Source organism: Dipodomys ordii, unplaced genomic scaffold, assembly GCF_000151885.1.
Source record: "Dipodomys ordii isolate 6190 unplaced genomic scaffold, Dord_2.0 Scaffold151, whole genome shotgun sequence".
Lineage (NCBI taxonomy): Eukaryota > Metazoa > Chordata > Mammalia > Rodentia > Heteromyidae > Dipodomys > Dipodomys ordii.
Window position 1 is genome coordinate 999,147 of NW_012267367.1, and position 15,013 is coordinate 1,014,159.

A 15,013-nucleotide genomic window follows, 5' to 3' on the forward strand; every position below is an offset into this window, starting at 1 on the left:
CCCCTAATTGGCTGGGCCACCTTAGACCAGTTACCACCTCTCTCTGGGTCCCAGTTTTCTCAGTAAAACCAAACATCTGGACACCTTACTCCCTTCATGTCTCAGACTTATTTTCTATGTATGATCTGTTTGCCCTTAGGGGCCAGGGTTGGAGAAGGTAACACGGCTAAGAAACAGATCCCGGGCTGTAATTGGCCATTTTCAATGCCAATTTCAACACTGTCGATCCCACTGAGCTCCTTGAAGGGCATGGACAGAGGACCTCTGCATGTTGAGTTTTTTAAAATCGTTAGATAATGAGCCCTTACACCACTGCGTGGAGACTCTGCCTACTGGATGTGATAGGTGCGGGGACAGCAATTCTTCCCTTCTCCCGCCCCTCCACTTTCCTTCCTGCTTTCTTGCAGGGCAAGAACACAGGTGAAGATTGGAGGGAAGGCTGCAGACAAGCACAGAGAGAGGGCTTGGACGACTGACTTCCTGAGCTTCCTGCCAGACAGAAAATTAACTGTAGAAAAATGTAAGCATGGTGTGGAAGTGTGTGTGTGTGTGTGCTCATGTGTGCATGCATAGGTAAATGATGAGCATCAGGAGTTGAGGGTAGGAAAAGCCCTCATAGTCATCTCTATTTCTTCTCTAATCACTCTTTGTTTTGTACTTTTGTTTTGTGCCGGTGCTGGGGCTTGAACTTAGGGCTCTGCACTCTGCTTTAGCTTCTCTTGCTCCCTTCAAGCATAGCACTCTATCATTTGAGTCACAGCTCCACTTCCAGCTTTCTGCTGATTCATTAGAGATAAGAGCCTCCCAGGCTGTTCTGTCCTGCTTGGTTCTACATTTCCTAGCTCAGCTAGGATTACAGGTGTGAGCCATCAGCACCCAATTATGCATTCTTTTTTTTCTTATAAGTTAGAGGAGAAGAAGTTCCCTGAGAAGATATATGTCACTAGTTCATGACCCAGATGCCTCCATATCTATCAGGTGAACGTTCCCTAGGTTCCGACACTAGGAGTCTCATTCTAATGCCTTTTTTTTTCTTTTTTGTCGGTTGTGGGGCCTGAACTCTGGGCCTGGGCGCTGTCCCTCAGCTCTTCTGTTCAAGGCTAGTGCTCTACCTCTTGAGCCACAGCGCCACTTCCGGCTCTTTCTGTTTATGTGGTGTTGAGGAATCGAACCCAGGGCCTCATGTATGCAAGGCAAGCGCTCTACCACTGAGCCACCTTCCCAGCCCTCATTCTAATGCCTTGAGGGTAGACAGAACCTATCAGCCAGGCCAGGTACCCTGGAGGTGCCCCTCCCTTAGCATCACATAACCTGGGCTCTGGACCAGTCGATCCATGCAGTATAGTAATCTCCTTGGTGGGTCATTCAGCTACTCTGGGTCAATTTGCTTTCCTGCCAGTCCGGTCTAAACATTACTGCCATCCACACTACACAGGCCTGGGCCAGATTAGCACAGTCCTGATGTCTACCCTCTTACCAGTGCAAAGGTGTGGTGTGTGTGTATGTGTGTGTGTGTGTGTGTGTGTGTGCATACTAGCATTTGAACTTAGAGCCTGGATGCTGTCCCTTAGTTTATTTGCCACTGGCACTCTACTACTTGAGCCACAGCTCCCCTTTAGGCTAGTTGCTGGTTAACTAGAAATAAGAGTCTCACAGACATTCCTACCAGGTTGGCTTCAATCCTTGATCTTCAGATTTCAGCCTCCAGAATAACCAGAATTACAGATGGAGCCACTGATGCTTAGATCCCATTCAAGTTTTTTTTTGGGGGGGTAGGGGTGGGAGTGGGGGAGGGATAGTTCTAGGGCTTGAGCTCAGGGCCTAGGCACTGTCCCTGAGCTTCTTTTGCTCAAGGCTAGTGCGCTACCATTTGATCCACAACCCCACTTCCAGCTTTGTGTGTGTATATGTGTGTGTGTGTGGTTTTTTGGAGAGAAGACTTTCCTGCCTTGGCTGGCTTTGAACCACGATCTTCTTCTTAGCCTCCTGAGTAGCTAGCATTCCAAGCATGAGCCCCTGGCCCCTGAGCCCAAACAAATTTAAAAAATTCTGTCTCACATATATTAATGAACATGTTCATTCAGGAAATAACCAAACACATGCCACCACAATGGCTAGAATTTCCGAACCAAACAAGGTAGGCATTACAGCCCACAACAAAACCCAAACAAACCCCCATGATCATGCGATATTTTAAGCAGCCAGCACCACCATATCCTGAGCACTGTACAGTTTCTCCAGGTTTCTGAAGGCACCCATCCCTATCATGTGAATTTGGGGGAAAAAAGCTTCCTGAGCAGCTACTCAGGTCTGCTCAGCACCAAGTCCCACAATGCTACCAACCCCGCCAGTGTGCTTTGCTAATGCAAACACGTAATTGTTGGGCTTATTTCCTTCCCTCAATGCCAGGAATGCAAAAAAGCAGAGAGGACCCCAGGGAGGCCAAAGGAGGCCATCTGAGGACACAGGCTGGGCAGGCCTCTGCCACTTCACACGGAGGTGGAAAACACATGGAACTCATTGGGCCCAAGAGACTGTACCAGCTAAAAATATGAGCAAGTCCAAGAAGGTTTAGATGAACGCACTCACGGGTGAGTGAGGGCGAACTGGTGAGTGGAATTAGAAATGTGCAGTTTTTATTCTGAGCTTTTGCAGCTTGCTCGGTTTGCTGTTAGCAAGACAAGGCTCAGCTGAACTCGGCTCGTTGGCTTCACGGACAGCAAAGGCTCACAGCTCACAATCTGGTATGTGCAATGAGAGAACAAAGGAAAGAAAGAGGAAAGAAAGAAGAAGAGAGAAGAGAAAGCAAGGAGGGTAGGTCTACAACAATTGCCTGTTTCAACTTATTGCTTGTAAAATTATCACACAAGCAAAAACTCTTTGTAATTAATTTAAAAATAAAAAAAAAGATGCCAGGTACCAGTGGCTCATGCCTGTACTCCTAGCTAGCCAAGAACCTAAGATTGAGGATTGTGGTTTGAAACTAGCCCAGGCAGGAAAGTCCATGAGACTCTTATTTCCAATTAACCACCACAAAGTGAAGAGACAGTGTTCAGGCCCTGGGTTCAAATCCCAGTACTGGCGCATGCATGCATGTGCTGTACGCACACACGTGCGTGTGCACACACACACACATTATTTCTGATATCCAAAGTCTTTAGCTATGTCAAGGTTTTCCTGAGTTTCCATTATTTGTATATGTGTTTAAAAATATCTAAATTCAATATGTAGCTTGCATTTTAGCACATCTTTCTGTATCATGCATGACTGAAGGATTTCTATCCCTTTCTTCACATTAGTTTATGTTACTGTTGAATTCTTTTACTATTCAGTTTGAATTGATCATTATGCTTTCCTTTCCCAGTTTGCTGCAGTATAAAAACTGCTGGAAAAATCAGTCTCTTTTGGTTACTTACATTTGGAGAAATAGTAATGAATCTCAGAAGCAAAGGGTGAAACATCTGTAAATCCTTTGGACGTTTGAAGGATGCTGGTGGGAGGTGGGGGTGGGGTGGGTGTTGGGATTCTCCAGTGTTCTCTAGCTCGCTAGAGTCCATTGGAAAAGCTCCCAGCAGGAAGTGCCCTGACACTGCACTGCGCTTCCTCTCTTCTCCAAGCTATTTGTTTATGTCGATGACTCTCCCCTAGCTCTTGCAAGCTAAGCACTTGGATTGCTAGAGATGTACACCACTGGGCTGAAGCACTTCCAGGCTTGGCCCTCATGGAAGAAAAAAGCTTCTCTCTGCTGACAGATCCAAACACATGGGTCCCTCCTACCCTATCTTTACCACCCTCCCCCACCCTGTTGGGTGGCCTTTGTCTTCCACTGGACCTGTTGAAAGGGGGCTTGTCTGGGCTGTGGCTCAGTAATCTGTGAAGGAAAGAATCTGTCTGGAACAGGATTGTTTCCCCACACACACCCCTGTGTTTCCTTTGTGCCCACTAAGAAGAAATCATTTCCTTTCCTCAGTCCTAACTCTACTAAGCCATTAAACACCAGTGGAGACAGGAGGCATTTATCTGTGGGCAAGTGTGAGTGCTGTGTTCTGTCACTCCAGCAGGGATGAAATGAAGCTGTGTACATGGTGGCCACCCCAAGGGGCTGAAATGAAGTGCTAACGTGGCAGCATCTCTGAAATGTGTGTCTTTTGTTTTTGGTTTTTAATTCTCAAATTTGGTCTCCATTTCCCACCTGTAAAAAACCATGAGAAACTTGCAAAATTAGTGCAGCTGAATTTCTACCCCGCTAGCCTCCGATCTCTGAAGCAGGAGGATCAAGAACCTGAGGCTAGCCTGAGCTACATCATAGCAAGTCACAGGTCAGCCTGGACTGTGTAGTGAAACCCTGTCTCAAACACAGAACAAAACAGAAGTAGCATTGATAGGTTTTAGCAGCCAGGGATCACAGCTGTAATGAAGAGTATCTCTTAGTCAAGCCCGCATCTGGGTTTATCCACTTACTACTAGGTGACTGGGGACAAGGGCTTTCTCCCCAGCCCCACCCCCCCACAACTGTCTCTCTGCATATCTGAATGCCTTAAACATATATAAGCCTACATATACATATATGCTTTGTTTTACCTGATGTCCAAGTTGGCATCTATTCTTATTACATAGTCCTCATAACCAACATTAAAATACTTAAGTGTTTTCTACACATGTGTGAAAACGGAATACATGACACCTGTTTAAAAATTACTTTATAGAGGAGGGGAAGGAGATGAGAAAGGTAATAAAGGGAAAATTCGATTAAATTACATTGTATGCATGCATGGAAATATCACAATTAATAAAAATGTGAAAAAGTGCTTGTATAAAATTTAATTCTCCAGAGTTCCTGCCTTCTTCTCCCTTCTTCCCTCCCTTCCATCCTCCCTCCATTTCCCTTCCCTCTTTCTCTCTCTCTCTCTCTCTCTGGCTGAATACAACATTTTCTTTTATTTGGAGTGGGCAAATGAATTGTACTCTGCCAGCTCCTGGACACTGCATAAAATATAAACCAGTCACAAGATCCTACTGGAGCCTGAGCTCACTGAACCCTGTTATATTCCCTGGAAGAAAAACATGCAAGGAGCTTTCCCATGGACTGCCCATTGGCTGGGGGCGGCGGGCGGGGGGGGGGGGGAGTAACCACTGAGGTAAACTGAGCCGCTTTCGCTTGCTCTAATGACCAAGCCTCTCACTCTCACACTCTTTCCCTTCTTCCCTCCCTCCTCCCTCCCTTCCTGCCTCCACTTGCTCTCTTTCTTTCTTTGTTACTATTAACATCAAATTAGTTGTATAAGTGGGGTTCATTTTGACAAGTCTGTTAGGTCCATCTGGGAAAAATGGCCTCTTCCCTTTGTTCTCCCTAGGTTCACCCAGCACTTGTAACCCAGGTCACTGGCATACCTAGGGGCAGTGGGCGGTCCCCCAGGCTCTGAGGTCATTTGGTGGCCACACCTCCTTCCTGCTCTTTGCTGTGGCCGCCTCTCCTCCCTGCCTGCTCCATCATTAGTCCCTCCCCCTTTTCCCCTTTCCCTTCCTCTTTTTTTTCCCCTTCCCCTTCCCCTGCGTCCCTAGCAGCCTCTACATGCCTCCATCTCATCTGGGCCAGTAGTTTGACTAGCCTAATAAACGTCTCTGTATGAATGAGGGTATGGCAGTCTTCTTTTGGTGAACCTTACATTCTGGTGCTGAAATCCAGGAGGGGCTGATGTCAGGAGTCACTGGATCCCCTCCTCTCTCTTTCTGAGGGTCAGTTCACCTCCTGCCCCCTGCCCCCTCCATGGACCTGAACTGCCAAAGGAGCCTCACATGGGACTTCGTGCCTTTCCCAGTGCTGGCTACACAGCCACCACACTGTCATTTACGTCTGGTGAGTGACTACTGCTTACCAGCCCTTCTGTGCCATCTCTCTGCCATGCCCGAGGGACTCCCTGTGCCTTTTGGCCTACTTTCTATGTCCACAGGGACTTCTCTCTACATCCTTACCACACATCCTCTAAAGGACTCCATATATCTAAAACACCTTATTTTTATTGCCACAGTTTCTGCCAATACAATGTTAAATGGCCAGAGGTTCTATACATTCAGGCTCTCCTTGCTCATCCCTCTCTCTGTCTCCTGTCTCCTAGCCTCAGCTATCTCCTCTAGAAAGGTAACTGACTCTCTCTCCCCAACCCCACTCTCTATCCCTGTCCTTGTGGTCTTGATTGTGAGATGTAGGCTGGGCCCTGAGGATCTCCTCTAGGTTCCCTCTTGAAGGCTAGCCATCCTGGGTTCGAATTCTCTTAGCTACATGTCTGTCTTTCCTGCAGAGCACCCATACTCTGCCAGAGTGAGCCCCTTTCTTTTTGCTTGTCTGTTTGTCTGCTTTTTTGCTTGCTTACTTAATAAAGTTCCACTCAGTTTTCTTACCATCCAGAAATTCACCATCTTGGCCACGTGGTGGCTTTTCATGTGATCTCTACCCTTCTAGCAAGGGTTCAAAAGTCAATTTGTATGCTAAAGTGTCTCTTTGCCAAGTTTTTATTTTTTGGTTGGTTGTGGGGCTTGAACTCTGGGCCTGTGTGCTGTCCTTCAGCTCTTCAGCTCAAGGCTAGTGCTCTACCACTTGAACCACAGCACCACTTCTGGTTTTATGGTAGTTTATTGGAGATAAGAGTCTCATGGACTTTCCTGCCCAGGCTGGCTTTGAACCATGATCCTCAGATCTCAGCCCCTTGAGTAGCAAGGATTACAGGCGTGAGCCACCATCACCCAGCTCCAAAATTTTTTAAAGGTTTGGCCGGCTCTGCAGGCCGAAGGGGAAAAAATTCAGGCAGTTTTAAACTCAAGCTGCAAAGAAGTTCATCAGATTTGGATGCGAACAGATGTGTCTTATGTCTGTTTCCCAAGTATTAAAGCCACTTTGGATACAGAGCTGACAATGGTTTCAATCTTAAGTAGTCAACCTTAATCAGCTGCTGTTTCAAAACTTTCATCATGTCTCCTGAGTTTTGTCATTACAGATTCTATCCTCTGCAGCATTTAGTCAGAGCCAGAGAAATAAATAAGTACTTATTGGTCAAACTTAACTTCTATTCTTAACAAGTTCCAGGTAATCCCTGCTTAAAAACTATTTCTATTGATCTCCTTGTTGCTGTACTTGAAAACAAAAAGGGTCTCATGGCAAAAAGACTCATTTGATCTGCAGATCATATTTTGAAGAGCCTGGGCAGAAATGTCCCAGTGAGACTCTTATCTCTAATTAACCAGCACAATGCTGGAAGTGGTGCTGTGGCTCAAAGTGGTAGAGTGCTAGCCTTGAGCAAAAAGAGCTTAGGGACAGCGCCCAGGCCTTGAGTTCAGGCCAGCAACACCAAATATACAAGCAATCTCAGCAACAAGTACCTAGACCCCTGGGACAAAACTAGTCCTGGTGACGAGGGATCATGGAGAAGAGTAAGACGGTGTCATATTCCAAGTGGAGTCACTTTGTGCTTGCCTTTTCAAAACTGACCAGAGCCAGAGATCAAAGGAAAATAGTTAATAAGCATGCCTATCTAATGTTCATACTTGACTTTCTTCTAAATGGACAGGAACTTATAGTGTCTTGGACTCAGGACAGTTTGCTTTGGCATCTTCCTGGGTCTCCTATCCATACTCTATAGTTCAGATGTCTGTAATTCAAGCATCTATTCAAGGCCTCCCTCCTGTCCCTTAACCAGTCCTATCTAGCTCCAGCTTCTGATTACTTAGTTATTCTTAACCAGTCCACAATATTCTTCCCTACCCAGTTGCCAGTTGTTAATCAGTCAGCAGTAGTCATGATCAGACACAGGCCACAGGACCTAGCCAATTCATCCAATTTTTTTTTTCTTTTCCACCCTGAATGGATGGCTGACCTTCCTTTGGCCTTTTGTAGGTCCTTTAATAATATCTTTTCTTATTACTCAGTCCCTGCCTTGCAAGATTTCTTTCAGGTTTCATCCAAAGACACATACCTGTGTTCACCACCAAGGAACTGTTACTGCTGCCTTCTCCCGGACTGGACTTCTACCCCTACTGTCTACGCCCCTTTCCAACAGGAAGTAGCCAGTGAGAATCATTGCCCCTTTATCGCTATCAAAAGGCTGGAATGTTATGTCTGCCCAGGAAAAATGGCCCGTTCCCCAGAAGTCCCTGCCCAGCACTCATAACCCAGGTAACTGGCGTACCTGGGTGCAGTGGGAGGACCCCAGGCTCTGAGGTCAGGAGCGGCTGCAACCCCTTCCCACCCTTCTCTTCAGCCACACCTCTTTCCACCCTCTCCCTATATAATCAGTCTCCACCATCAGTTCCTCATTTCCCCTTTTTGCACCCTTTCCCTTGCCCCCCTGCATCCCTTGCAACCCCTGAACCTTCCATCTGGTGCAGCGCCTGCATGCCTCCATCTCATGCAGGCTGGCAGTATGCTCTCCTCTCCATAAACTCTTTTCTACCTGAACCATGTGGTGTTCTCATTTTGGTGAGCCTTACAATGTCCATCTATGTATACAGTGTACCTGATCAGACTACCCCCGTCCATCACTCCTTCTTCACTGGGCTCAGCTGGTTTGAGGATGCCCTATCTCATAATTTGTGTGTGTGTGTGTGTGTGTGTGTGTGTGTGTGTATGTGTGTGTGTGTGCATGCATATGTGTATGTAAACAGGAATTTTTGTTTCAGTCCTCTCCCTAACTCATGTCTACATTTTTTGGTCAAAGCTGCTTCCCCAGGGCTGTCAGTGCCTACCTTGTTCCCACATTGCACCCTCTCTGCTGTCCGAGCTGGACCCCTCTAGCTGGGGCAGCTAGAGGGGTCCAGTTCGGACAGCAGAGAGGATGCAATGTCTAGGATCCAGCTCTTTGCTTCCTCATTCTCTCTGTTATTGTCACTTTCCAGGGGGGCACTGACTTGGATAACCCCCTCATAGTCATTCACTGTATACTTCAGACTGTGAAGTCTGACAGAGCTTTAGTTCTTTAGTCTGTTAAACAAGAGCTTTGTAATACAGGTTGAGATCCCTGGTCATCAGAAGTAGTTTGGATTTTGGAAATATTCAGGAGTATTTTCAGTTACATAATGAGTCATCTTGCAGATGAAAGTCAACTTTAAATATGAAATTCATTTGTTTCATATAAAATTATTACATACAGCCTAAGGGTAATTCATAGAACATTTTAAATTAATATATGCAGGAAATAAAATTCCATGATTAGGAATTTTCCATTTATGGTGTCATATTGAACCTCAACAAGTTTCAGATTTTGGAGCAATTCAGGTTTTCAGATCAGAGATGTCGAACCTATACAAAACTGCTTCACAAATTTGTGAAAATTCAGATAGATAATACACACTCTTTGCTCTTGGCAAAGAACTTGGTACCAAGAAACCTGAGAAACATTAGCAATTATTGTTATTGTTACTCTAGTTAATATATTAATAGCAACCCCTAGATTCCTCCATCTCAGACCTACAGACTCTATCTAATACCAAACCCTTAACTCTTAGTTAAGTGCTTTCCTTATCCCGGGAAACAAATCTCCTGAGAGGATTGTGGATGGAGGCTAGCCCAGGCAAAAGGTAGTGAGATTCTTTTCCCCCCAAAAAGCCAGGTGTGGTGTTACAAGTTTATAATCCCAGCTTCTCAGGAGTCAGAGGTAGGAAGATATTGGTCCCAGGGCAGTGCAAGGCTGTATTTGAAAAATGAACTAAAAGCAAAAGCACTGGAGGCATTGTTCAGGTGGTAGAGTGCTTGTCTAGCAGGTGTAAGGCCCTGAGTTCTGAAGGCCCTAATACTGAAAGAAAAGGTTGAATGGATCTCAACAACATTTCCCCAAGCATGTTCCAGAAGCTTCCTCTTTGCAAAGATGTTCGTTCCTTACTCACAGCCCTTTTGGCCAGAGCAGTGTCATGCGCTCTCCTCCTCTCCTCCTCTGATGGCTCTGTCAGGATTCTCTGACCATGTTTACACTGCCTGGCCCTTCAACTCCGTGTGGAAGGGGCCTGCCTAGGTCTTCTCTCAGGAAGAGGCTTTGAATTGGTGCAAATCTCAGCTCTGTAAGGAAGGAAAACAAACTGCAAGCTTGGCTCAAAAAAACTAGGACAAGGTTCTCTTTAGTGAGTCTCCAGGTACTACGCAGGCAATCCTTGGTATCAGGAGCTGGGAAATGTGCACCCCTCCCTCCCCCTGCCTGGTGCCACGTCTCCAGATAAAGCAGCTGCCAGGCTGAAGGCATTTCGGGCCAGGAATGGTAAAGTTGAAAACCACACAATTACCAGTAGTTTAGAAAATCCTTTAGAAACAACATGCCAATCATTTAATTCATTTTCCAAGTTCCTTTTTAGATGCAAAATATGCTAATATGTTGTTGGAGTGTCCAGCAGTGAAACCTGCTAGAAACAGGGCCCTCTCGGCTGGAGGTTGAACAGAGGCCCAGTGGGAATGGGGCTTGGAGAGAATAATGGTCCATTTTCCCTCCAGGGAAGAAAATAGGCCAATGGCATTGGGCTCAAGTGTTCCTTTGTACTCTCTTCAGCCGTGGAAGGTGTGGCTACCCTTGGAGTTCGAATAATGGACTTCTCTTCTGTCCCAATCTATGTCCTTCCCCTGCAAAGTGCCATGTATCCTGAGTCTTCGTTTAAGAACTTCTGAAGGGAGATGATGGTGTGGGGTGGGGAGGAGAGGAGAGGAGAGGAGAGGGGAGGAGAGGGGAGGGGAGGAAAAGAGAGGGAAGAGGAGGGGGAGAGGTAAGAGAGGAAGGGGAAGGGAAAGGAGAGGCAGAATATATATATATATATATATATATATATATAATTAATTCAAGAGGCTGATAGAATCTCTCAGAGAGAGAGATTTTAGGTGATTTTTTTTGCCAGATATTGCACCCATGTTATCAAAAAACACTGGACATTTGTATCCACATCAAAATGGACCCCGAAATGTCATTCAAGGCCGCAGCTCTAGTTAGTATTAAGCCTGTATCACTGGGTGTTAATTTGTGCACTCAGCATTGCAATGGTCCTGGGATGGGGGAGGGGGGAGTAACACTAGAACATATTATGTGGGAGTGGTCCTTTGCAGTTAGCACTAATTAAGCAACTACTTACAGTCTTCAAGGACAATCTAAGTGCTTGGATGGCTAGGCTGCAGAGGGCCAGGCCTGCATCCTGGTACAAAGGAAGTGAGGCAGGGTGGTAGCAGGAGACACACCTTGGGAGGGGAAAAGTCAGATGCAGACTATATATGGGGTCTCTGGCTTGGAACAGGCAAATTGGTAGGAGAGACTTCAGTTAGCCTTCAGACATGTTGTCTTTCTCTTGTATAATGTTTTAATCATTTTGGAAACATCTCATAGAAATCAAGGGTTCAACTTTTCTTTTTTTTTTTTGGGGTCCGGTTGTGGGGCCTGAACTCTGGGCCTGGGCGCTGTCCCTCAGCTCTTCAGCTCAAGGCTAGCGCTCTACCACTTGAGCCACAGCGCCACTTCCGGCTTTTTTCTTTTTGCTTATATGGTGCTGAGGAATCGAACCCAGGGCCTCAGGCTTGCAAGGCAAGCGCTCTACCACTGAGCCACCTTCCCAGCCCGGTTCAACTTTTCTTTAGATAATTAAAAGGGACAAGCTACCATCCCTGAGCCCATACTCTTGCAGGAAGTGATCAGCCAGAGCTCAGGGGCCCTCCTCCCTTTCAGAATGGGTAGGAGTTCCCACTGCCAAAGCCACCACCATTCCTTATTCCTTCTTCTTACACATCTGCCGGACCCTTACATGTATTCAAGCTTGTAAGCCTGGTGCCTGACAGATCTCCTCCTTTGTGAAGGAAGGGCACAAGGCTGAGCATGGGAAGGTAAACACAGACTTGAACCTGGGTTGGTCCGTTGGACACACTGTTTGCTGTGGGGCATCGAGGGTAATCTGAGCATACGCGTGCATTAAGTACAGTAGGACTGCCATTGCCATCTGATGAATAGACTAATGGACCAACTCTGGCCAGCTATCGCAGGGAAAGACCACAGAGAGCAGGAGGTCTGGAGGAAGGGAGGTCGCAGGCCCACTAGAACTCAGGAAAGGAGAGAGTTCTTTGCTTAGGGCTTGGAACCTTTCCTACTCATTTTGCTTATTAATGACTTAAGAAATGAATCTTTGCCAGATACTAGTGGCACATGCCAAGCTACTCAATAGGCTGTGATCTGAGGATCACAGTTCAAAGCTAGCTCAGGAAAACTCGTGAGACTCTTATATCCAATTAATTACCAAAAAAAGCTGGAACTAGAACTGTGGCTCGAGCATTAGAATGCTAGCCTTAGCAGAAAGCTCAGGATCAGTGCCTGAATTCAGGTCCCAGGACCCGTGAGCACATGCACACACACACACACACACACACACACACACACACACACACACACACACCTTTATTGTGAAACAATACAGATTCAGAAAAACATGTAATATATAAAGGAATTGTTTTCCTGCCTAGCTCAGGCAATCTCTATGGTGCTTCCCACTTCTGCAGGAAAAGGGGAACAGCCTTTGTAGTACAGTGACAAGAATTTGTTGCAAGGGTTAACAGTACGTTTAGAGGAGATATCTGTGCTACTGATGAGGGCTACTCAGAAAAAAGACCAAATGAAGCAAATCATTACTATGTCATAATATATTTTTTGTCCTTCACACCAGGAGTCCAGGGTGGAGAGAGCAGACCAGGCCCCTGACTTCACAGAGCACAGACGATTCAGGAACTGAGCCAGTACCTATCGATTTATGCTATGTTCTGAATGTGTCCTTTAAAAGTTCATGTGTTGGAAACTTAATTCTTAAATACCTGTGTTCATGGTATTTAGAAGTAGAGCCTCTGAGGGGTAAATAGATAAGATCATGGGGATGGGGCCCCTCTGGTGCTATTAGTGGCCTTATAAGAAGAGCAGAGAGCTGGGCATTGGTGGCTCATGCCTGTATTTCCTAGCTACTCAGGAGGCTGAGATCTGAGGACTGTGGTTTGAAGCCAGCCCAGGCAGTCAAGTCCGGGAGACTCTTAGCTCACCAATGAATCACTGAAAATGTGGAAGTGGTGCTGTGGCTGAAGTGGTAGAGCGCTAGCCTTGAGCAAAAATGAGCTCAGAGACAGCACCCAAACCCAGAGTTTGAGCCCCAGGATGGGGGAGCGGGAGGGGGAGGGAGGAGCTAGGATGCTTGTTCTCTCATGCCAGGCAATGCTAGGTGCTGTGTTATAACACCGCAACGAGGTCCTCATTAGATGCTATACATGTGTATTCTTGGACATTCTAGTCTCCAGAGCCAAGAGCTAAGGAACATCTTGGTTCCTTAAAAATTATCTAGCCTGTGGCGGTTAGCTGTAATAGTGGAAAATGGACTAGAACAAATGGTAAATAAACAAGCCAATTCTTTTGGTCATTAGCATTAGGAGGGAAATAAAACCTAGAGATGAGAAAGTGGGCTTCTATAGGGTAGTCAAGGCTGGTCTTCTAGAGTCAGATAGGACTCAAACTTGTGATGAAATGCCACAGTAAAGAGTGAAAGGGGGGAAGGGAGTTGGGGGAGAGTGGGAGAAAATGAAGGAAGAGGTGACACCGTTCAAAAAGAAATGTACTCATCACCTTACTTATGTAACTGTAACCCCTCTGTACATCACCTTCACAGTAAAATTTAAAGAATAAAAATACATTGAGCCAAAGTTAAGCAAAATGATATGCCAAGGGATCCAGAGGGTTTTTGTGCACGAACTGATTCATGTGCCTATTTGACAGTGTTTTATTAAACCAGACAGGGCTCTAGGCAGTAGGGGCACAGGGCCAAACATAATGGACCCGGTCCCTCCTAAGTTGGGGATTCTTGCTATTGTGGCAGTCAGTGGGAAAGTAAATAGACAGTAAACAGGAAAGATAACATCAGGGTGCAAAGTTGTGGCAAAGACCAGAGTGGATTAAGGAGACAGAGAGGTGTTTCCCTCTCAGAGTATTTGACATCTTGTCAGAGGCATTGACATTTGAGTGAATCAGTTTGCAACATTTCTCAAACCAAGATGACAATGGAACCCCTTTGCCATAGCTCTTCTTACTGGACTCTGTGCCTAGATCACACTTTGAGAAATGCTGGTGTGGAGCAACTTGAAGTAGGAAACCCATAGAACTGGGGTATATCCAGAGCATCTCTGCTCCCCAACAGATCTGGGTTCTTTTTTTTTCCTCTCCAAATACTTCTTTATTGAGATTAAGTGGCTACATAAATTTCATATCACATCACAATGATCATCATCATTATCTTAATCTACAAAGCTTATGAACTCTATAAACTTTAACAATAAAACGTTTTCTTACAAATTGGGTGATATGTACATTTCTTTCCTTTTGCTTAGTGTCAGCGGTTCCCTCTTTCTCTCTCGTTCCCTCCCTCCCATCACCGCCCTTGAGTTGCTTGGTTCAATGTCCAGTGCAGCTGATGGGCCTCTCTGCTCTATTTTTTCACCCACTTTCCACTGATTCTGTGCCCTCCTCCCAGATTCCCTCAAATGTGCATGTTTAAACACCGTATATAAGGCAGAGAATACAGAGTCATCTAAAAATGATATGACAAATGTTTAACACCTGGGTTCTTTTTTTGGGGGGGGGTCCAGTCGTGGGGCCTGAATTCTGGGCCTGGGCACTGTCCCTCAGCTCTTCAGCTCAAGGCTAGCACTCTACCACTGAGCCACCTTCCCAGCCCAACACCTGGGTTCTTATGTTATAAAGTAACTCTGTGTCTCCAAAGTGCAAAGAAAATCTTTTATGCAGTCGACCCCATGACAGTGTGTGTGTGTGTGTGTGTGTGTGTGTGTGCGCGCGCGCATGCGCGCGCGCATGCACTGCTCCTGGGGCTTGAACTCAGGGCCTGGATGCTGTCCCTGAGCTTTTTTTTTTTTAATTGGCATAAGACTAGTGCTCTACCACTTGAGCCACAGTTCCACTTTTCCGTTCCCCTCTCCAAATGCTTATCAGGAAATGGGGGTGCTGGAATCTCTCTGCTCGGTTGC

The 15,013-nt window shown here is 46.0% G+C and overlaps 1 protein-coding gene across 1 annotated transcript in view; it reads right to left on the reverse strand.

Annotated features, from left to right (window-relative positions):
- Zhx2 (zinc fingers and homeoboxes 2) overlaps positions 1–15,013 on the reverse strand; it is a 143,342-nt gene that overhangs the window by 80,984 nt on the left and 47,345 nt on the right. The window lies entirely within an intron of this gene.